General features: G+C 47.7%; 1 protein-coding gene across 3 annotated transcripts in view; it reads left to right on the forward strand.

The window, feature by feature from the left end:
• KIF1A (kinesin family member 1A) overlaps positions 1-25,224 on the forward strand; it is a 3,950,406-nt gene that overhangs the window by 2,842,710 nt on the left and 1,082,472 nt on the right. The gene's annotated exons all lie outside the window — the stretch shown is intronic.

Consider the following 25,224-nt stretch of genomic DNA (forward strand, 5'->3'; position numbering starts at 1 on the left):
CTCTGAGAGAGGGTGTGACACCCTCTCCCTTTGGAAAATGGTGTGAAGGCAGGGGAGGAGTAGCCTCCCCCAGCCTCTGGAAATGCTTTGTTGGGCACAGATGTGCCCAATTCTGCATAAGCCAGTCTACACCGGTTCAGGGACCCCTTAGCCCCTGCTCTGGCGCGAAACTGGACAAAGGAAAGGGGAGTGACCACTCCCCTGACCTGCACCTCCCCTGGGAGGTGTCCAGAGCTCCTCCAGTGTGCTCCAGACCTCTGCCATCTTGGAAACAGAGGTGCTGCTGGCACACTGGACTGCTCTGAGTGGCCAGTGCCACCAGGTGATGTCAGAGACTCCTGCTGATAGGCTCCTTCAGGTGTTAGTAGCCTTTCCTCTCTCCTAGGTAGCCAAACCCTCTTTTCTGGCTATTTAGGGTCTCTGTCTCTGGGGAAACTTTAGATAACGAATGCATGAGCTCAGCCGAGTTCCTCTGCATCTCCCTCTTCACCTTCTGATAAGGAATCGACCGCTGACCGCGCTGGAAGCCTGCAAACCTGCAACATAGTAGCAAAGACGACTACTGCAACTCTGTAACGCTGATCCTGCCGCCTTCTCGACTGTTTTCCTGCTTGTGCATGCTGTGGGGGTAGCCTGCCTCCTCTCTGCACCAGAAGCTCCGAAGAAATCTCCCGTGGGTCGACGGAATCTTCCCCCTGCAACCGCAGGCACCAAAAAGCTGCATCTCCGGTCCCTTGGGTCTCCTCTCAGCACGACGAGCGAGGTCCCTCGAATCCAGCGACACCGTCCAAGTGACCCCCACAGTCCAGTGACTCTTCAGCCCAAGTTTGGTGGAGGTAAGTCCTTGCCTCACCTCGCTGGGCTGCATTGCTGGGAACCGCGACTTTGCAAGCTTCTCCGGCCCCTGTGCACTTCCGGCGGAAATCCTGTGTGCACAGCCAAGCCTGGGTCCACGGCACTCTAACCTGCATTGCACGACTTTCTAAGTTGGTCTCCGGCGACGTGGGACTCCTTTGTGCAACTTCGGCGAGCACCGTTTCACGCATCCTCGTAGTGCCTGTTTCTGGCACTTCTCCGGGTGCTACCTGCTTCAGTGAGGGCTCTTTGTCTTGCTCGACGTCCCCTCTCTCTGCAGGTCCAATTTGCGACCTCCTGGTCCCTCCTGGGCCCCAGCAGCGTCCAAAAACGCCAAACGCACGATTTGCGTGTAGCAAGGCTTGTTGGCGTCCATCCGGCGGGAAAACACTTCTGCACGACTCTCCAAGGCGTGGGGGATCCATCCTCCAAAGGGGAAGTCTCTAGCCCTTGTCGTTCCTGCAGTATTCACAGTTCTTCAGCCTAGTAAGAGCTTCTTTGCACCAACCGCTGGCATTTCTTGGGCATCTGCCCATCTCCGAGCTGCTTGTGACTTTTGGACTTGGTCCCCTTGTTCCACAGGTACCTTCAGACCGGAATCCATCGTTGTTGCATTGCTGATTTGTGTTTTCCTTGCATTCTCCCTCTAACACGACTATTTTGTCCTTAGGGGAACTTTGGTGCACTTTGCACTCACTTTTCAGGGTCTTGGGGAGGGTTATTTTTCTAACTCTCACTATTTTCTAATAGTCCCAGCGACCCTCTACAAGGTCACATAGGTTTGGGGTCCATTCGTGGTTCGCATTCCACTTCTGGAGTATATGGTTTGTGTTGCCCCTATCCCTATGTTTCCCCATTGCATCCTATTGTAACTATACATTGTTTGCACTGTTTTCTAAGACTATACTGCATATTTTTGCTATTGTGTATATATATCTTGTGTATATTTCCTATCCTCTCACTGAGGGTACACTCTAAGATACTTTGGCATATTGTCATAAAAATAAAGTACCTTTATTTTTAGTATAACTGTGTATTGTGTTTTCTTATGATATTGTGCATATGACACTAAGTGGTACTGTAGTAGCTTCACACGTCTCCTAGGTCAGCCTGAGCTGCTTTGCTAAGCTACCATTATCTATCAGCCTAAGCTGCTAGACACCCTATACACTAATAAGGGATAACTGGGCCTGGTGCAAGGTGCAAGTACCCCTTGGTACTCACTACAAGCCAGTCCAGCCTCCTACAACGTGTGACCTCCATCCTCCAAAGGGGAAGTTTCTAGCCCTCTTCGGTCTTGCATAATCCACAGCTTCTCCCATCTTGTGGCAGCTTCTTTGCACCCTCAGCTGGCATTTCCTGGGCATCTGCCCACTCTCGACATTGTTGCGACTCTTGGACTTGGTCCCCTTCTTTTACAGGTACTCCGGTCCGGAAATCCACTGTGGTTGCCTTGCTGGTGTTGGTCTTCCTTGCAGAAACCCCCTATCACGACTTCTGTGCTCTCTGGGGTTTATAGGTGCACTTTACACCTACTTTTCAGGGTCTTGGGGTGGGCTATTTTTCTAACCCTCACTGTTTTCTTACAGTCCCAGCGACCCTCTACAAGCTCACATAGGTTTGGGGTCCATTCGTGGTTTGCATTCCACTTTTGGAGTATATGGTTTGTGTTGCCCCTATACCTATGTGCTCCTATTGCAATCTACTATAACTTTACATTGCTTGCATTACTTCCTTTTGCTATTACTGCATATTTTTGGTATTGTGTACATATATCTTGTGTATATTTGGCATCCTCATACTGAGGGTACTCACTGAGATACTTTTGGCATATTGTCATAAAAATAAAGTACCTTTATTTTTAGTATATCTGTGTATTGTGTTTTCTTATGATATTGTGCATATGACACCAGTGGTATAGTAGGAGCTTTGCATGTCTCCTAGTTCAGCCTAAGCTGCTCTGCTATAGCTACCTTCTATCAGCCTAAGCTGCTAGAAACACCTCTTCTACACTAGTAAGGGATAACTGGACCTGGTACAGAGTGTAAGTACCCCTTGGTACCCACTACAAGCCAGGCCAGCCTCCTACACTTATGAAATCTGGAATTATGATTAACATGAAGAGAAAAGTCAGCTTATTCTTTCAGATGACTTTTCATTTCAATGTACAGATATTTCTTTCTGTACCCAGCTAAATTATTCAGTTCAATACAGTCCAATCATAACACCTCAGTCATGATCAAAAAGGGACAAGTTAGCCTGTGTATAAAGATGGAACAAGTTACTTAGTAAAACATTTCCCACTCAAACATGTACCTGTTCCTCTGGGTTTCCATACAGCTGGCTATACAGGGATAGGACCTCCATGGTGAGGAGATTCAGCTCCTCCGGGAAGAAGGCGGGGGCCCTGTCACCTGCTTTGCCCGGAATAGTGGCTCCCAGAGGTCTGTAACAGCGGCAAAAGTTGAGGAGGTGTTGTTGGCTGCAGTGTTAGGAGGCAAGTGAGCTTTTTTGCAGACGCCGCGTACAAGTACATGATATACACAATCCGTGACCAAGACAGATACAGCTAGTGGCTTTTGTGTGGAGCCATCACACACATTAACCTTTGGCTGTGTCTGTCGTGGAATGTTAGACCTACTATGCGGTCAAATTCTGCCGACGGCCGTCCGATAATCAATGTCCTGATGTCAAGGTCAGGCAGCGGCCATTTTAGGATGTGAAGCAGTGTATGTTCAATTTGTTTGTGCGTCACCACCACTCAAAATGGTGGTTAGTTTGTTTACCATTGTCAGATACATAAAACACTGTTTTTGCAAAAATATGAGACATTGAAAAGTGTACCAGTACTGTGTTTAACAAATTATATTGGCACAGTGAATGTTATACTTCTGTTGATGATAATTAAAAAAAAAAAAAAACGTGCACATTTTACACTTTTAATGTATTTTTGAACACATTATTTATAAAAAATGTCAGATATGTTAAAAATTGACGTTTCAAGTTGCAACATTATGCAAAAAATATGTGTACATGTATGGCACAATAAGATTACTAGTTTTACTTAGATATAAGATGTCTGTTAATTATCAGTGTACTGTGTGACCATTTTAAGTAATAGTTTGTTTTCCTAAAATGCAGACATATGATCCCAGGTAGGGGTAGAAGATGACGTCCTCAAGTCTTCAGGCCGTTTCCAGGCCTTCCCACCATGGAGGAAAGGGAGATCATAAAGAAATTCAGATCAAATAGGCAAATTATACTGGGTTTATGTCACCGGCTGGAGCCTGATATCCTGCCTAACAATAGGAATACAACAACACCTGGTAGAGACACCTAGTTGCAGATTCCTTACCTCAGAATTTCTCCCAGGCATCTGTCTGGATCCGGAGATTTTTCTTGAGCAGTACCCCTGCTGTTAGGTGGCGTCGATCAGCTCTGCGTCTGTCGTCTCTGTTGTGTGTGCCGGATATGATGTTGGGGGTCCCATATAGGCGCCCCCTGGCATGTTGATGTCAGTTCTTTCCTTCTTTTCTTTCTGTGCCAGCCTAACGCTGATCCAAAGAAGAGATACCCCTCAGATGGTTTTCAACTGATCTTTTTTTACTTTTTGCATACGTTTTCTGAGTGTCGACACTCCTGGTGCGTCAAGGATATCTTCGAGTAAGACCGGGTTCAAGCCCTGCAGATCCTGTCATTGGGTGATGTCTGTGACAGATCTACACCTTGTGTGATTGTGGTGTCTGGAGCCCAACCATGACTTGAAGTCATACTCTGAGTGCCAGGCCCTAAATCCAGGAGCGGTCCCTAAAGCTTCTTGCAGCCTGGCTCTCGGCTCTGCATCGCTCCCAATCTCGGTTGAGAGGAAGGTCCCAAGAATGGTCGCAGAGCCCTAATTTATCTTCATCCCACTCCAAGTCCTCGGGACAGTTGGGTAAGTTGAGACACAAAAAGTCAAAGATGACCAAGGGTTCCTCGACTTCTCCCCCTCTGTCGGCCTACGACATGAGGGAAAAGGAGTGTCGACATTCTGTGTCTGGGTCAACTCTCTGCATGTCCTCGAGTTTCCGAGAGCCAGAGTGTCCTCTGCCCAACTCAGAGTTTTATGAGACAATGTGCCTCATTTCTGGGTTGTCCATCTCTGCCGGAATACCCTTGGTTACCATGGGTAGGAAGGGGCCCCCTCAGGTTCCGCACCGGCAGCTTTGGCCTCAGCTCTGGGACGCACCCATGGATCTGTTCTGGATCCGAACAGGTGTCAGCCGTACCACTTCGACCTTCCCTGATGCCAGTTCCGATGTTTACACTCCCAACACTGCTCATGCCCCCGACCCCATCCTCATCCTCATTGCTGACTCCAACGTGGAGGTGGACCGGTGCTGCACAATGTGGATTCCAACTTTGACAGGGGACATGCCACCTATGTTGGATTCTGACCACTATTTTTATGGGTTGGGGAGTGGTGAGGAATAGGAGGTGTCGCTGGACCCTCTAGAATACCAGCTACAGGACCCTATGGACTGGCGTGTGGACCTGGGTGAGGCCAGTGGTCTAGACACTTCCCCTGATATGCTTTCTCCCCGTACCGTGGCTACTGAGGAGGGAGCATCTTATTCCATGGTGATGCGAAGAGCGGTGTGATCCTGGACCTTGAGCTGCCTTCGAAGGCACTCAGGACAAACCTCCTGCCTGAGGTGCTTTAGCCTGGGGCCTCATCATCTAAACCGCTATTGCCTTAATACCCTTTACTGAAACACTTACCAATGTCCTGCTGGGTACCTGGCCCAAACCCAGCACAGGGGCTCCCATGAACGGGACTACTGCCCGCCACCATTGATCTGCTCCATCTGACCCAGTGTTCCTGACACAACACCCTACCCGAGAGAGCTTGGTTATCCAAGCCTCTACGTCCCAGGGCACATCCCCTTCTGCAATTCCGAATAGGTAATCCAAAAGGCTGGACCAACTTGGAAAGAAGATGTTTGCATGCGCCACCCTGGCATGCCTTTTGGGCTGTTACTCCCATACGCGTTGGGATTCTGTTGCACAAGTGCTGTCACAAGTCCCAGGGGAGGCCCAGGCTGTACTCTCTCAAGCTGTCACTAATGGGAGACACCCAGCAAAGTTCACAATCAGATGAGTCCTGGACACAGCCTACTCACTGGGCAGATAGGTTGCATCGACAGTGGTCCTGAGGCGCCTTGCCTGGTTGAGGACGTTTGTCTTTTTGGGGGATGTCAGAGCCAATCTTTTGGACATGCCCTTTAATGACCCGTCTCTTCGAAGACAAAGCAGACTTGGTGCTTGAGTGCGTCAAGAATTCTCATGCTACAGCCAGGTTATTGGTCCACATGGGGTCTGCTATTTTCCTCTTTCGTAGCTACAGAAGGGGCATCTATCAGAGGCTGGCCTGCTTTGTAGTGGATACCTTGGGTACTTACACCTCACACCAGGTCCAGTTCTCCGTTATTAGTGAAATGTAATAGTGTTCTAGCAGCTTAGGCTGATAGAGGTAGCTATAGCAGAGCAGCTTAGGCTGCACTAGGGGACATACAAAGCTCCTGCAATACCACTTATAGTTACACAGTTCTTATACACAAGTAAAAAGAATATTCATTGTTACCAAAAATAAAGGTAGTTTATTTGGGTGACACAAGGCCAAAAATATCTTAGAGGCAATATTATTATATTATTATACACAATATATACACCAGACACCAACATAAGGTAAGTAATTAGACATAGGATAGTACAAACAATAGGAAATGCTATAGAAAGCAATAAGAGAAAATAGGTCTAGGGGCAACAAGAACCATATACTAAGAAATTGGAATGCGAACCACAAATTTCCCCCTAGACAAGTGTAGTGTGTAGAGAATCGCTGGGAGAGTAAGAATAGAGCAAAGGTAAGTAAAATACCCTACCCTAGAGCCCAGGAAAGTAGGAGTAAAGTACTGCAATTTTCCTTAGGACACACAATAAGTTGTGATTAGTGTTATTGCAAGAACCAAGCAATACTGCAACCAACAAGTGGTGGATTCCTGGACCTGAAGGTCTGCAAAGAGAGGAGACCAAGTCCAGTAGCCGGAAGAAGTTCCAGGAAGGACAGGAGCCCCTGCCAACCCTGAAGAGGGTGCAAAAGAAGACTCCCCAGTTGGACGAAGACTGCAGAAATGCACCAAAGGAAGATGTCTGCGGGTTCCTGCATGATGCACTGGATGTCCCATGATGAGATGTTGGAAGAAGGTGAGCTTCGGCACTGGATTCGTCAAATAAGCCTTGGTTCCGGCAAAGTCACGTTTTGTGTCAAAGTGGCGCAGTCTGGAACCAGGAGGGACCTGGGGGCCTCAACTCAGCTTAAGGAGGAAGAGGGGGCTCTCAGCATTTCAGAGAGCCCTCAATTGACCAGACAGCACCCACAGGAGTCCCAGGACATGGGGACAAAGGAGGTGCAAAATGCGGTTGGCTCAGCACTACAAAGGAAGGTCCCACGCTGCCGGAAGGATTCTTGCAAATAGTGCAGAGGCCTCAGGAGGTGAAGATGACGTTGTGCGCAGAGGTACAGTAACTAACAGGGAAGGAAAGCTCTTACCTCCTCCAAAATTGGACAGCAGGACCTTAGGACAGTCTGTGTCGAAGGGGTCCACGACCTGTGTTCCAAGGAGCATGCTCGACACAAGGAGAGGAGTCCAAGAGAACCAGTCATTGATTTAGAAGGTGCCTGCAAGAGCAGGGAAGTGACTCCGTCACTAAATGGGAGATTTATTCGGTCTATCTGGTGCAGGGTAAAGAGAGGAGGACCCCAGAGCGTGCACACCATGGAAACTGTTGCAGTTGCTGGCTGGAGCTCAGGTTGCAGAGAAAAAGTAGCCCTTCTGGATACTTTGTTGCTGTTACAGTTTTTCCTGGAGCAGTCTGCGGTCGATCTGAAGTCAGAGGATGAAGTACTAGTTGCAGAGGATTCCTGAAGGAAACTTGCAAGCAGAATCTGAAGAGAAACTCACAGGAGAGACCCTAAATAGCCCTGAGAGGGGGATTGGCTACCTTATCGGGTATGGACCTATCAGGAGGGGTCTCTGACGTCACCTGTTGGCCCCCGGCCACTCAGAGGCTTCCAGAGTGTCCCCACACCTTGGAAAACAAGATGGCTGAATTCTGGGACACACTGGAGGAGCTCTTGGCACCACCCCTGGGGTGTAATGGACAGGGGAGTGATCACTCCCCTTTCGTTTATACAGTTTCACACGAGAGCAGGGACTGGAGGTCCATGACCCGGTGTAGACTGGTTTATGTAAGGAGGGCACCATCTGTGCCCTTCAAAGCATTTCCAGAGCCTGAGGGAGGCTACTCCTCCCCAGCCTGTAACACCTATTTCCAAAGGGAGAGGGTGTAGCACCCTCCTCCCAAAGGAAATGCTTTGTTTTGCCTTCCTGAGACTGAGCTGCTCAGACCCCAGGAGGGCAGAACCCTGTCTGTGAGGTGGCAGCAGCTGTAGCTGCAGTGCAAGCCTCGTAGAGCTGGTTTGGCAGTACTGGGGTCCATGGTGGAAGCCCCAGGATGCATGTGATTGGCTCCCCAATAGCAGATTTGGAATGGGGGGACAATTCCATGATCTTAGACACCTTACATGGCCCTATTCGGGGTTACCATTGTGAAACTACACATAAGTATTGACCTATATGTAGTGCACACGTGAAATGGTGTCCCCGCACTCACAAAGTCTGGCCAAAGTCACACCTGACTCCCTCCAAGACATTACCTTTAATCGGAGCTGTTCTGGGCACAGTGCAGTTTCAGGTTTATCCTCCCGAGCGGCGACAAAGGATATTCAGGCAATGATACCATTGTTTCAGCCTGTATCCTGGATTTCGGTGACAATGACTCTGACTCTAAGGCTGCTGGGCCTCATTGCCTCCTGCTGGTGACACATGCCAGATGGCATATGTGGGCCCTGCAGTGGGACGTAAAGTTCCAGTGGACACAGTATCAGGGGAATCTCTCCGACATGGTCCAGACCTCGGAGGGAACTATGCGAAATCTGCAGTGGTGGCTCACAAATCATGATTGGGTCAGAGGCATATCCCTCTCCATTCCCCAATCAGATCTAACAGCAGTAGCAATTGCGTCACTGCTGGGATTGGGCAGCCACATGGGAGCGACGGAGATCAGAGGAATCTGATCTCCAGCGGAGTCCGGGCTCCACATCAATCTGTTGGAGCTCCAGGCGATCAGACTAGCATTAAAAGTATTTCTTCCCTCTCTCTTAGGGAAAGTACTGCAGGTGTTTATGGACAACACTACCATCATGTGGTACTGCAGCAAGCAGGGCGGAGTGGGGTCCTATACCCTTTGTCTGGACATAGCTGGAACAGCAGGGCATATCCTTGGTGGTTCAACATCTGGCGGGCTCTCTGAACGTCAGAGCAGATTAACTAAGCCGACAATGCTTAGTCCATCACAAATGACACCTCCATCAGGAGGTGGAGCAAGATCTCTTTCAGCAATGGATAAAGTCTTGGTTAGATCTGTTTGCCTCCGCAGAGAACATGCAATGTCAGCAGTTTTGCGCGTTGGAGTTTCCAAGGAGGTAGTTGCTTGGCAATACTATTTGTCTTGAGTTGAGCTCAGGCCTCCTGTACGCCTTTCCGCCCATACCACTTCTGCTCGGCGTTCTCAAGAAGATCAAGAACGACCGGGCTCAAGTAATCCTTGTTGCTTCTGACTGGGCATGAAGAGTCTGTCATCGTGAGCTATTGAGCATGGCCATCAATCCTCCGATCAGACTGCCTCGTTAGGAGGATCTTCTGTTGCAGTAGCAAGGGAGGGTTCTCCACCCAAACCTGTCCAGTCTCTGCCTTGTTGCCTGGAGTCTGAGAGGCGGCAATTGAAAGTTTTTGACCATCTCCCCGAAGTCTGTATTGTAATCTTGGCAGCCAGGTGTCCAACCACCAAAACGGCATATGCCTGCCATTAGAAAAAATATTTGGCATAGTGCACAGACAAATCTTTAGACCCCCTTTCTGCCCCTCCATCTGAAGTTCTTTCGTTTATACTTTCTTTGGCCCAGCAGGACTCTGCACAGGGCAATCTTAAAGGTTATTTGTATGCAATCTTTGCTATTTGAGGTTGCCTGATAAACCTTCTTCATTTAAATCCCCTATTGTAAATAGGTTCCTTAAAGGTCTTACTCATACGTTTCCTCCATCCCCATTCATTAAGCCCCAATAAGACTTGAATTTGGTTTAACGTTCCTGATGCGTGCTCCTTACGAGCTCCTCCACAGTTGTCCTCTCAGGCTTCTCCCTTTGAGAGCAGCCTTCCTGGTGACCTTTACATCTTCCTGCAGGATGAGTGAGCTGCATGCATTATGATTCCTTACTAACCCATCCATCCTTACCGTTCTGCAAACTGATTTTCAAGGGACAGGGAATTGGTTTAGATGCACTAGTGGTCAGTGTTCTTCATGGCTCTGCGCTTCTGGCGTGGAAAGTCGTGAAAAGGAACTGATGTCAGCGCGTCCTGGTGGTGCTTACATAGGAACAGCGACATCATATCTGGTGGGCACCACACCGACAAAGGACGCAGAGCTGATCAATGCCACATAACAGTGAGCAGGAGTGCTGCTTGAGAAAATTCTCCTGATCCAGACTGATGCCTGGGGGAAATTCTAAAGTAAGGAATCTGCAACTAGATATTGTCTCTAACAGATAAAGGGGGTCATTCCTACCCTGGCGGTCCGAGTCCGCCAGGGTAGGGGACGGAGGAAGCACCGCCAACAGGCTGGCGGTGCTTCAGGGGCTATTCTGACCGCGGCGGTAAAGCCGCGGTCAGAAAAGGGAAGCCGGCGGTTTCCCGCCGGCTTCCCGCTGCCCCAGGGAATCCTCCACGGCGGCGCTGCAAGCAGCGCCGCCATGGGGATTCCGACCCCCTTCCCGCCAGCCTGGTTCTGGCGGTTTTCATTGCCAGAACCTGGCTGGCGGGAACGGGTATCGTGGGGCCCCTGGGGGCCCCTGCAGTGCCCATGCCACTGGCATGGGCACTGCAGGGGCCCCCTAACAGGGCCCCACATTGATTTTCAGTGTCTGCTTGGCAGACACTGAAAATCGCGACGGGTGCAACTGCACCCGTCGCACACCAGCAACTCCGCCGGCTCCATTCGGAGCCGGCATCCTCGTTGCTGGTGCTTTCCCGCTGGGCGGGCGGGCGGCCTTTTGGCAGTCGCCCGCCCGCCCAGCGGGAAAGTCAGAATTACCGCGGCGGTCATTTGACCGCGCTGCGGTATTCTGGCGTGGGAACTTTGGCGGGTGGCCTCCGCCGCCCGCCGAAGTTAGAATGACCCCCAAAGTGTTACCGAAGGTAAATAACTTGTCCAATAACACTGATAGTGAAACTCATGGTAGTACTTCATTTTGTGACCTCTGGATCCTTCCAATACACTGTGGCATGATCTGGAGGCATGTCACAAAAAACTTTCAGTGGTGTGCTAAAAGAAGTCCTTACTTCAATGATAAGACACATCAACAGCTTCATCCAGTTCATAAGACATCAGGATTTGGCCAATGTAGCAGGAGATTTTTATGCTTTGGGCGGCCTACCACATGTGGTAGGAGCAATTGATGGCACAAACATTGCCTTGGTTTCCATGACACACCAGGGAACAGGTGTCTGCTTACCTGATTTGTAAATCTAAAGTGTGTGTACGCGCTTTCCAGGGTCAACACATGATTTCTTTGTACTACGGAACAGCACCATACCCCTGCAAATGTCATAAATTGGACCTGAGAGGGCCTGACTTGTTGGTAAGTACAATAAGACTTGAGGATCATTATCTTTAATCCTACTTTAGGAATATACAATGGCTTGTTATGATTTCAATCTATGAATTTATTGTTTCCATGAAGAAGACTTAGCTTATCCTACCCGACCATGGTTGTTAGCACCGCTGAGGAATCCAACAACACCAGGGGACATCTGCTTCAGTGAGGCCCATGGAATAACACGAAGGCCAGTGCAGTGGGCCTTTGGGCTCCCGAAGGCCAGATTTTGCTGTCGGGACAATACCAGTGCAGCCCTCCTCTATTCACTCAATAAGGTGTGCCAAATAATTTTTGTCTGCTGCATGTTGCACAGCATCGTCCTGCGATGGAACACCCCAAGCATCGCAAAGGATGGAGGCAATGAAGAGCAACCGGTGAGTGTAGGAAAGTACCCTATTTCTTGGCATGGTTACCCTCTTTTTCTGCCTGATGTCAGTGTGTTTGACTGTGTTCAAAGGGATCCTGCTAACCAGGACCCCAGTGATTATGCTCTCTCTCCCAAAACTGTGTATTTCACCCTCAATTGGCACATTGGTGCCCAGGGCATTGGGGTTCCAGGAGGCTGCAGCATATATTTTGCCACCCATAGAGAGCCTAAGCAAAAGACTTCTGCAGGACTGCCACTGCAGCCTGCGTGAAAGGTTTCAAGCACCCTTTCACTGCCATTTTTCACTACACCAGGTCACTTATAGGTCACCCCTATGACAGACCTTCTAGCCCAGACGGCAGGATCTGAAGTACCTGTGTGTGAGGGCACCCCTGCACTAGCAGAGGTGCCCCCATGAACTCTAGGCCCATTTTCCCAGACTCCGTGACTGTGGGGACACCATTTTATGCATGTACTGGACATAATTCACTACCTATGTCCAGCTACATAATGGTAACACAGAACATAGGCATGTTTGGTATCAAACATGTTGGAATCATACCCCAAGGCTTTTGTAAGCATTGGTTGTATGATTCCATGCACTCGGGGGCTCCTTAGAGGACCCTCAGTATTGCTATTACAGCCTTCTTAGGGTTTCCAGGCAGGCCAAGCTGCTGCCACCTCCCAGACAGGTTTCTGCCCTCCTGTTGCTTGAGAATCTCGAGCCCAGGAAACCAGAATAAAGGATTTCATTTGGGAGAGGGGTGTTACACCCTCTCCATTTGGAAGTAGGTGTAACAGGCTTGGGAGGGGTAGCCTCCCCAAGCGCACTGGAAATGCTTTGAAGGACACAATTGGTGCCCTCCTTGCATAAACCAGTCTACATTGGTTCAGGGACCCCGAGTTCCTTCTCTGGCGCAAAACTGGACAAAAGAAGGGGGAGTGACCACTCCCCTGTCCATAACCACCCCAGGAGTGGTGGTCAGAGCTCCTCCAGATGGTCCCTGGGTTTTGCCATCTTGGATTCAAGGTTGGCAGGGAACTCTGGGAGCATCTGAGTGGCCAGTGCCAGCAGGTGACGTCAGAGCCCCCTCATGATAGGTGGTCACCCAGCTAGGTGACCAATCCCCCTTTCAGGGCTATTTAGGGTCTCTCCTTTGGGTGGTTCCCCAATTTGGATTGCTAGACTCCAGCAGCAATCCTCTGCACCCTCCACTTCGACTTCTGCCCAAAGAAACTGCATCTGGACACTTCAGGACCCTACAAGCTCCAACAACGAAGCAAGACGCCTTCTGTAACATTGTATCCCTGGCTCCTTCCAGCAACAGAAACATTTCCCAGGTTGTGCATCCTCTGAGGACAGTCCATCTTCAGCCTGCATCAGACGAAATAAGGAATCTCCCTTGGAGTGAAGGAGTCACTCCCATGCTTCGACCGGCTGTGTGGATCCCCTCTTCTGCTGAGTTGCGTGGATCCTGCATCACAGGTGGTGGACTATAGTGGTTCCGACGGTCCTCTCTTCCAACTTGGGTAGAGTTAAACCCTTGCCTACGACGCACTGCTCCCTGAGTGGTTCTCCGGCAGCGTGGGAGCCTTTTTCGTAGTGCTGCGTGGGCCCTTTCTGCGATTCTCCTGTCCCGTCCTGTGGGACTCCTGTGGGCACAACCTGGTCTTCTGTGGGCTTTCTGTGTTGCTGAGGGCCCCCTCTGACTCCTCCTCCTGGGTAGAGTCCACCTTGTGCTTCCTGGACCCCGGCAGCGCAATTTTCCACTAACTATTAGCTTTGCATGTGCTAAGGCTTGTTGGTGGAATCCGACGATGCAAACCCATCTGGTGTGGGACATCACCTGCACCCTCCAGGAACCCGACTTCGTCTTCTTTGGTGCGGTGCTGACTCTTCTTCTTAACTGGTGGTTCACTTCTTGCACCTTCATCCTGGTGGGTAGGGGCTCCTGCCCTTCTTGGACTCTTCTGTGCTTCTTGGACTTGGTCCCCTTATTCCACAGGTCCTCTGGTCCAGGAATCCATTGTTGGTGTCTTGCAGTCTCTTCTGGGTTTTGCAATATTCTTCTTTACTTCTCTGTGTGTTTTCTGGGAAACTTACTGTGATTTACTCCTGTTTTCCTGGTCGCTGGCGTGGGTTGTGGTACTTACCTTTGGGTTTTTCTAGTACTCCCAGCTCCCATCTACACACTACACTTACCTAGGTGGGGGACCAACTTTTGCATTCCACTTTTTGCTATATGGTTTGTGCTCCCCCAGGCCCATTCCGTCATATTGTGATTTTCACTTATTGCACTATTGTTTTTTTAACTGTTTTTATGCCTATTTCTGCATACTAGTGTATATAATTTGTGTATTACTTACCTCCTAAGGGAGTATAGTCTCTATGGTATTTTTGATATTTGTGTCACCAAATTGAAGTACCTTTGTTTTTGTAACACTGAGTAATTTCTTTCATGTGTGTAAGTACTAAGGCTCTTATTACGACTTCGGCGGTCTTACTAAAAGACTGCCAAAGCTGCGGGCGCCACTATACCGTCAGTGGTGGCGGTATATGTGGCTCCCCATTATGACTTTTCCTCTGGGCCAGCGGAAAAGTCACATCAACATTGCAGCCGGCTCATAATAGAGCCGGCGGCAACGTTGATGTGCAGCAGCACCCGTTGCGCATTTCACTGCCCGAAATTTGGGCAGTGAAATGCGTGATGAGGCTGTGCCTGGGGGCACCTGCACTGCCCATGCCAATTTCATGGGCAGTGCAGGGGCCCACAGGGGCACCCTGAGTCCCCCATACCGCCAGCCTTTCCCTGGCGGTGTTTATCGCCATGGACAGGCTGGCAGTTGGGGACTCATGATCCCCAGGGCAGTGGTGCTTGCACCGCTGCCCTGGAGATTATGACCGCAGTCAGTTGGAGGGCCCGGAGGTATGGCCGTGGCTAATGCGCCACGGTCATAATACACTGCTGGTACACCGCCAGCCTGTTGGCGGTGTTACCGCCGGTGTACCGCCGGCCGCCAGGGCTATAATGAGGCCCTAGGTGTGACTACAGTGGTATTGCATGATCTTTGAATGTCTCCTAGATAAACGCTGGCTGTTCTTCCACAGCTAGCTCTAAAGAGCCTGACTTCTAGACACTGACTACACCACACGAATAAGGGATACCTGCACCTGGTATAAGATGTAAGTACCATAGGTACCCACCACACACTACTCAAGCCTCCTACAGTGATGATGTTGAAATGCCCAATAAAGATGACTGTAGTGAAGAGGAAGGAACTGACCTACCTCAAGATGTTATTGAGTACTTCTTCCCCTATGTGTAAGTGTACCTTTACATATTGTAACAGCCAATATCAGAACAACTTGTGACATACTGAACATATTAGTCTGTGATGTTAGTTTACTAGGAATGCTCAGTTCAGGAAAGTCCAAGGCAAAGATGTTTGTAGATCAATGTTTCCCTACATTGATTACTGTGTTAATTGACATAGATTATATTTGCTTGTGCTAAGTATATGTGTCCTCCTAACATAATTTGAGTCAAATTTCTGATGTGAAATCATAAATTTACCCATGTCATCTTCATATGGACATTTCAAAGTTGTGACATTTGCAGTGATACGTTGCTGTTGGAAAGTGCAAATGGGACATGAGTTGATTCCGGGGAAGACACCCAATTTGGATGTACAGATCTTGTACAGAAACATCTTGCACTGTGATTGAATGGAAGTTCTTGAGATTGTATCAGAACTTTCTGTTGGATGTGGCCACCAAGGTAATATGTGCCGCTTAACTTGCGCTAACCATTTGTATATGCCAAGCCATAGCATACTGATCTCCCTTCACATTGGCTAGATCTTCAATTTCTGTTCAGTGTGTGAAGCTGTTGATGTGTCTCCTCACAGTTGAAAAGCTTTTTGTAGCACAACACTGAAAGGTGGTTGTGACATTCCACCAGATACTGCCACAGTGTACTGAAATGGGCATGTGGTCTCAAATTGTGGTGCTGCCATGATGTAGACTATTGGTGCTATTGATGTAGGATTCCAGTTGTGAGGGCAGGATGTCTGGCTCCAGCTGAGTCCATGAATCAATAATAATTTGCCTATTTAATTTGGTTTCATAACATTTTCCCTTTCATCCATGGTACAAGGTTGTGGAGTGTCAACTTCTAAATGACATACAATATTTGAGTTATGCATGTTGTGTGAAAATCATCTATGCTTTTGTCAGAGACTTGTTACCCACAAATGTATGACACCAATACATTGAGATGTCGTCGTTTCTTTTGCTAGCTTTTTTGTTAAATGGCAAACATAACCAAGTTGGTGTCTATTATTTGTTTTTGAATCATATTGGTTGACATGTTTAAAAAATGATGGGTTACGGAAGAAATGGAAAAGGAATTGCCACAATAAATACTACACCAGTCTTTGACTTTCTGTTATGTGCATTCATTTTGATAACAAAATTGAGTACAATATCTTTGAGACTAGAATGAAAAAGAACAACAATAAAAAACTAAAGTCCATCATGGTGGATGAAACTATATTTGTTCAGACAAATTGTTTTGGAGTCCAATGTAGAACACACAACTGTTGTCAAAAAAGGTAAATGTGTCCATGAAATAATCCAGAGTGAACGGTAGACACACTGGAGGAAATTAGTTTTGGCGTCTCTAGAAGGTGGTGGTGAATGTCTTGCCATTCTTTCCTGGTCAGGATGAGCATCCCCTCCTGAGGGACTGAGGTGGGTGGAGCAGTCTCTTGTGGCAGGGTCTCATTGTCTGTGGCTGAGGTAGGTGTATTTTGTCCTGATGTTGAAGGAACACAGACAGGTGTTGATGGTACAGTAAAAACCCTACACATATGATGATAGATGTCAAGCATTGCCCTAGTCAAGGAGCACACATTGGAGTTGATATTCTGCAGTGTGCTCCCTCTGAACCTGCTCAGTGTCCTGGAGCTTTATTAGGACCTGGCCCATTATGTTTTGGATCTGTTGTAGTGCTTTGAAGAGTAGGTCCATGGTGTTCTGGGTGACAGTGATGCCAGTGCCCTCAGTTTGCTGGCCCAGAGATTCCCTCCCACGCCCCTACCCACACTACCCTGTGCCCTTGAGGCAGTGTGGCCTATCCCAATGGGTCCTGGCACAACTGGAGGTGCTGGTCGTAGTTTCTAAACAATGGCCAGGACTGGGGGGGGGCACCACAGGAAGTGGAGGTATCCTGAGGCTGAGGTGCTGTAGCAGCTGGATGGGAAGTATAGGTGTGGGTGGAGTATGACTCACTGGAGCTCTCTGCCTAGACAGACCAAATGGACCAGGAATGTCTACATGCACCAGACCTGCAGGAGTGGTGTCCTCACTGAAGGCTTGTTCCTACTGATCAGGAGTGCAGGCGTCTCCTATTGCAGATGGTGGTCCACTGGCCCTGGGTATTGGCCCAAGATGAATTACAAACAAAATGAAATTAAAGGTCTGTATTGTACCTCAAATATGCCTTCATCTACATATGAAGCAACCTAAAAATATATATATATAAAATATTATTACACCTTTGTGTGATTTTGAACTTTTTAAACATCTAGGTTAATCTACACAGATGCAAACTTCAGTAACAATGATGGAGAGATGCTCTGAAATGTAAAATTGTATTTAGAAAGTGTACATTATCAGACATGCAACTCAGCAGTAGAGAGGACATTTGAGAGCTGAGACATTTCAAGGCCTAGCAGTCTCACAAACAAAAACTGATACAACGTATTACCATTAATGGCATTGGTCATCATATGAACACTGCAAAGTAAATTGTGTATCAATACTACTTATATTCAGCATGCCACTGAACATAATTGGAAATCTCTGAATCAACAAACTATGATTTATGCAAGCAAGTAGAACAATTCAGTGGAGTAAGAAGAAAGTGACAACATACTGGATCAACACAGCAGAAGAATGTTTCATACATACCATGAAATGGTGATTGTCAAATACGTAACATTTTGACATTTTTGCATATGTGAGCAACATCACATTGCACTATTATTTTCCAGAAACAAAAACAGAGCATCATGGTAGTTGCAGTCATTTGTTAACACCATTGACAATACTTGTGAATGGGTGAAAATACCACTTACAAGCACTATACCTTCATATGCAAATAGATGGAGTTTGGAACCTTTTTTTGGAGTACAATAACCTACACTGACCTAAAGCAAGGGACTAGGCAAACGCAAAGTGATGATCTGTAGAGAACAACACACAATCTGACCACACATATTGCTCATTGTTAAAAAGAGATACAACCATGATGCTAGTAATTTGCATGAAACAAGCTATTTTGGAGACTCAAGTTTAGATACATATGTTTTGATAAGGGTCTTGAACGTTCTGAACAGCTAATTTAAGAGCAAAAAGTCAGTTTGTGATTAGTGAGACATTGCAAAATTCAATTTACCAGTCTCCACTCCACCATGGATTCCTGTCAAGCCCTCAGAATGTAGAATCTGAAGGACCTTCTCCTTCCGGGTAAAGAGTTGCAAGGGGAGAAGGTGGTTGGGGGAACCACCACCAGTCATCTGGGCCTCCAGGTGACTCTTGGAGGCCAGTGAGTGCATGGTCCCCCGCAGGTCATCCCACCTGTTTCTAATTTCCTCCTGTGTGCGCAGATTGTTAGCCAGAGCATTTACTCTGTTCACTATTCTGATTCACATTTCTCCTTTCTGAGATATGGTTGTATTTTGTACTTGCGCTCCAAACAATTGTGACTCTACTCTAGTAATTTCATTCACCATGACTGACAATTCTCCCTCTGTAAAATGTGGGTTCCTCCTCCCTGCCATATTGAATGTCCAAAAAAATTAACTAGTGTCCCAAAGGTTGATGAAAAATAGAACAAATGTGAGAAAAGTGAAAAAACAGAGGGAGAAAAAGAAATGAACAAAACCTGTCTTCTGTGTGGTAAAGTCAGCAGCAAAATGGTGTTCTGCAGTGGAATGGCAAAGGATCATGGTTTGAAATGAAGTGTGTTCTATAGTGTGTTTTTTAGGTGTTCACAATTTTCCAATTTAAATGAGGTGTGTTCTGCTAGCATCCATCCAGCAGCCACTGCCACAGTACAATGCTGAATGGGTCCCACGACGGACTCCCGTTGACATGGAAGTGCCGGTGGTACACCCCCAGCATGACTGTGTTATCTAAATATGGTTGGCGCAATGCTGCCGCCCCAGCGGCGACTAAGTAATGTTTACCAGCACTGGAGTCCGCTGCGGGATGCAGTTAGTGCGCCGTAGTACACTCCGTCGACGCAGACGGCAGTTGAACTGCCATAGATCTAAATGTGATGGTTGGAACTCTGTCAGCTTGACGGAGTACTTAGGACCGAGGCGGCGGTAATACAGTCAAGATCTAAATCAGGCCCTTAATAATTTACTAGTCATTTTTGTAGGAGGCTGGCCTGGATATAGTGGGTACCTTGTGGTACTTACACCTTGTGCCAGATCCAGTTATCCCTTATTAGTAGAATAGAGGTGTTTCTAGCAGCTTAGGCTGATAGAGGTAGCTATGGCAAAGCAGCTTAGGCTGAACTAGGAGACATGCAAAGCTCCTACTATACCACTTATATCATATAGCACAATATCATAAGAAAACACAATACTCAGAGTTACTAAAAATAAAGGTACTTTATTTTAGTGACAATATGCCAAAAGTATCTCAGAGGATACCCTCACTTAGGAGGTAAGTAATATACACAAATTATATGTACACAAACCCAAAACAGGTAAGTAACAGTAAGAAAACTAGTGCAAACAATGTAGGATCACAATAGGATGCAATAGGTAGACATAGGTCTAGGGGCAACACAAACCATATACTCCAAAAGTGGAATGCGAATCACAAATGGACCCCAGACCTGTGGGAGGTTGTAGAGGGTCGCTGGGACTGTGAGAAAACAGTAAGGGTGTCCAAAATACCCCACCCCAAGACCCTGAAAAGTAGGAGTAAAGTTACCCTACTACTCTAAAAAGACAGTATAGTCGAGATAGGGGATTCTGCAAGAACCACAACCACCAGCAAAACACTGAAGACGCATTCCTGGACCTGAGGACCTGTAAAGGAAGCAGACCAAGTCCAAGAGTCACACAAGTGTCGAGGGGGGGCAGGAGCCCACTAAACCCTGAATGAAGGTACAAAAGGGCTGCCTCTGGGTGGAAGAAGCCAAAGATTCTGCAACAAGGGAAGGTGCCAGGAACTTCTCCTTCAGTCAGAAGATGTCCCACGGCAAGCTGGAGGACGCAGAAGTGTTCCCACGCATAAATACTGCAAACAAGCCTTGCTAGCTGCAAGAGTTGCAGTTAAGGATTTTGGGTACTGCTGGGGACCAGGAAGGACCAGGATGTAGCCCCTTGGAGGAGAAGACAGAGGGGGCGCTCAGCAACTCAGAGAGCCCCAGCAGAAGCAGGCAGCACCCGCAGAAGTACTGGAACAGGCACTTAGAAGATCTGAGGACAGCGGTTGACTCAGAGGCACAAAGGAGGGTCCCACGATGTCGGAATCCAACTCAGCGAGTTGGGCAATGCGGGACGGAGTGCTGGGGACCCAGGCTAGGCTGTGCACAAAGGAATCCTTGGAAAAGTGCTCAGAAGCCGGAGTAGCTGCAGATCACGCAGTACACAGGATTACTGTCTGGCGTGGGGAGGCAAGGACTTACCTCCACCAAATTTGGACAGAAGGGCCACTGGACTGTGGGAGACACTTTGACCCAGCTCTTTTGTTCCAGGGACCAGGCTTGTCAAGATGAGAGGGGACCCAGAGGACCAGTGATACAGAAGGTTGGTGCCTGCGTTAGCAGGGGGAAGATTCCGTTGACCCACTGGAGATTTCTTCTTGGCTTCCAGTGCAGGGTGAAGGCAGACAGCCCTCAGAGCATGCACCACCAGGAAACAGTCGAGAAAGCCGGCAGGATGAGGCGCTACAATGTTGCTGGTAGTCATCTTGCTACTTTGTTGTGGTTTTGCAGGCGTCCAGGAGCAGTCAGCGGCTGATCCTTGGCAGAAGTCGAAGAAGGAAGTGCATTCGTTATCTGAGGAATAGCACAGAGGAGAGACCCTAAATAGCCAAAAATGGAGGTTTGGCTTCTGAGAAAGGAGGTTTGGCTACTGATAGAGGTAAGCACCTATCAGGAGGGGTCTCTGACGTCACCTGCTGGCACTGGCCACTCAGAGCTGTCCATTGTGCCCCAACACCTCTGAATCCAAGATGGCAGAGGTCTGGCACACGCTGAAGGAGCTCTGGGCACCTCCCCTGTGGGGTGCTGGTCAGGGGAGTGGTCACTCTCCTTTCCTTTGTCCAGTTTCATGCCAGAGCAGGGCTGGGGATCCCTGAACCGGTGTAGACTGGCTTATGCAGAGATGGTCACCATCTGTGCCCATCAAAGCATTTCCAGAGGCTGGGGAGGCTACTCCTCCCCAGCCCTTCACACCTATTTCCAAAGGGAGAGGGTATAACACCCTCTCTCAGAGGAAATCCTTTGTTCTGCCTTCCTGGGGCCAGGGTGCCCAGGCCTGAGGGGGGCAGAATCCTGTCTGAGGGGTTGGCAGCAGCAGCTGCAGTGGAGACCCCGGAAAGGCAGTTTGGCAGTACCCGGGTTCTGTGCTAGAGACCCGGGGATGCCTGGAATTGTCCCCACTCACAAAGTCCGGGGAATTTGCCCTGAACAATGTGGGAGTACCTTAGCTAGTGTCAGGGTGCCCACACACTAAGTAACTTGGCACCTAACCTTCACCAAGTGAGGGTTAGACATATAGGTGACTTATAAGTTACTGATGTGCAGTGAAAAATGGCTGTGAAAGAACGTGGACGTTATTTCACTCAGGCTGCAGTGGCAGTCCTGTGTAAGAATTGTCTGAGCTCCCTATGGGTGGCAAAAGAAATGCTTCAGCCCATAGGGATCTCCTGGAACCCCAATACCCTGGGTACCTAGGTACCATATACAAGGGAATTATAAGGGTGTTCCAGTGTGCCAATGAGAATTGGTAAAATTAGTCACTTGCCTGCAGTGATAATTTTAAAAGCAGAGAGAGCATAAACACTGAGGTTCTGATTAGCAGAGCCTCAGTGATACAGTTAGGCACCACACAGGGAACACATATAGGCCACAAACTTATGAGCACTGGGGTCCTGGCTAGCAGGATCCCATGACACATATCAAACACACTGACAACATAGGGTTTTCACTATGAGCACTGGGCCCTGGCTAGCAGGATCCCAGTGAGACAGTAAAAACACCCTGACATATACTCACAAACAGGCCAAAAGTGGGGATAACAAGGCTAGAAAGATGCTACCTTCCTACAATTTTGTATTCAAATAACATATCCTTTGTCCGATTTGGATCCAGAGATGAACTGACTGACAGTTTTAGAGCGGACAAGGAGGTGAGGCAAGGCAGTGTGTTACCCCAAACCTTTTTAATACTGATTTACATGAATCTGTATCAGTATGTAATCTTTATTCTCCTGTTATTGAGGGTTTTCAAAAGCTAGGTTTGTTTTTTGCTAACGAAGCTGTGCTTCAGAATTTAGTCATCTTATGTTTCAGTAATGAAGAAGAACTGTACCATGAAGAAATCAGAACTACATTTTGTTGAATGTAAAAATAATAACTATGTACAAACCAGACAAGAAGTTCATTCTTGTTATCCAATAATGCCATTTGGTGCTGGATCATTTTGACAGCTTGGTTTTGAGGTTAAACACAAAGGGTTCGTCGGCAGCTCGGTTATCTAAACGGAAGGACCTTCTATCAAACACTCTTCAAGTATTATTTATGGCCATAAGATGGGGAAGGGTCCAATCCCTGTGGCATTAGGTATTGTTTGTGATAATGTAGAGGCAAGTACAATTCACTAGACTGACATATGAGGGCATTATAAACCCAATTTTCTATCCACATGCCGTAAGGGTTTCCAGAAGATGATTTGTAATTTACCTATTACAATACTATTGTACTATTGCATCTAGAGTGGGTGGTGCATTGCATCTCTGCCTCAGTAGCCTTTCAACTGGTCCTGTTTAGGACACACTGTGGGCTAATTATTCTGCTTTGTTTACCAGAGTGAAGCAAAACACAAATGATGAACAGAATGCGGAACCAATCAAACATTCACCCCCAGTCACAGATCTGGGTTTAATCCATCGTTCTTTTGCTCACCATGCCACCCCAGTTAAGACCCAGGCTTATGCAAACCAGTCTTGACCCTTTTCCTCATGGGAACAGTCCTCCCTGGACCGGAAAAAAGCATCCTGGGACCAGTTTCAGGGTTTCACCCTTCATCAGCCAGGCTAGCTTGAATCCAGTGGCAAAGTGAGCCCAGGACCCACGTCTGGGCATACCCGGTGCATTTATGGCGGCAAAAGCAAAGCAAAACACAAATGATGGACGGAATGCGGAACCAATCAAACATTCACCCCCAGTCACAGATCTGTGTTTAATCCATTGTTCTTTTGATTACCATGCCACCCCAGTTTAGACCCAGTCATAGGCAAATCAGTCTTGACCCTGTTCCTCATGGGAACATCCCAGCCCGAACTGCCAGGCCAGGTCCTCCCTGAACCGGAAACAAGTATCCTGGGACCGGTTTCAGGGTTTCACCCTTCATCAGCCAGGCTAGCTTGAATCCAGTGGCATAGTGAGCCTGGGACCCACGTCTAGGCATACCCGGCGCACTTATGGCGGCAAAAGCAAAGCAAAACACAAATGATGGACAGAATGCAGAACCAATTAAACATTCACCCCCACTCACAGATCTAGGTTTAATCCATCATTCTTTTGCTCACCATGCCACCCCAGTTTAGACCCAGCCATATGCAAATCAGTCTTGACCCTGTTCCTCATGGGAACAGTCCAGCCCAAACTGCAAGGCCAGGTCCTCCCTGGACCGGAAACAAGTATCCTGGGGCCAGTTTCAGGGTTTCACCTTTCATCAGCCAGGCTAGCTTGAATCCAGTGGCATAGTGAGACTGGGACTCACGCCTGGGCATACCCGGCGCACTTATGGCGGCAACAGCAAAGCAAAACACAAATGATGGACGGAATGCGGATCCAATCAAACATTCACCCCTAGTCACAGATCTGGGTTTAATCTATTGTTCTTCTGCTCACCATGCCACCCTAGGTTAGACCCAGTAATAGGCAAATCAGTCTTGACCCTGTTCCTCATGGGAACAGCCCAGCCCGAACTGCCAGGCTTTAAGTTTACCAGAGTGGGCTTAAAGATCTTTTAGGCCACTATAAGATGGCTCAACTGCCTTGGGAATTCATATTCGTCCAATATTAACTGAACTTTAGATGCCTTTTGAGATTACCTCAGTACTAAAACTAAGGTACTAATAAAAATGGTGAAAACAAAATTTTGTGAGAATGCAAAAATCGGCAATTAAAATGCCGTGTGTAAAACTAATTGTGGGCCGAACTTTTATGAATTTTTGGGACTGAGAACTTTTTTGGACCAAATATTTTGGGATCCATTGCCCTAAATGTATCTTCGATTCCATCTAGGTATTTTCATCCTTATGGCCATTTACATCGCGCTGAAAGACGGCAAACCAAGTAGTTGTATTTATTCTTTGAATAATACTGAGGCTGCATTTCCTTTTCTCATGAACCGTTTTAGGTATTCCACCAGAATATTGACTACAGAATATTGCGAGGCTAAAATAGTGTGGCAAAAATGTCGAGGGCCAAAATTCTGTAAAGAGATTTTTGCATAGGTTGGCATAGGTTTACTATACTTAACTCATCCTCTGTATACCTTGACGATATATATTGTCAAGGTACGTAGGTGTGGAGTTAGGAATAGTAAATCTTTACCTATATAGGCTTACTTTCTTGACATTTTGGTTCTCCATTATTAAACCTTATTATTTTGGACCAGCAATATCTTTGTCCTTGAAAATCTGTCATTCAACCCCAGTTTATGCAGCCCCGAGGAAGTGCTGGCTCAAATATAATCTGTTGGAATGTAGCACCACCAACAGCATGTGCAGTCGCACTCTGGACACTCTTAATGGTATGGTTCTGATTTGTACAGCTACTTTGCATGTGTGCGTTATTATGAAGCAAAAAGGTTTTACCCGAACCCATAGTTATTTTTCAGAGTGTGTTTCAGACTTGATGCTTTC

The sequence above is a fragment of the Pleurodeles waltl genome, chromosome 11 (genome assembly GCF_031143425.1).
Source record: "Pleurodeles waltl isolate 20211129_DDA chromosome 11, aPleWal1.hap1.20221129, whole genome shotgun sequence".
Classification (NCBI taxonomy): domain Eukaryota; kingdom Metazoa; phylum Chordata; class Amphibia; order Caudata; family Salamandridae; genus Pleurodeles; species Pleurodeles waltl.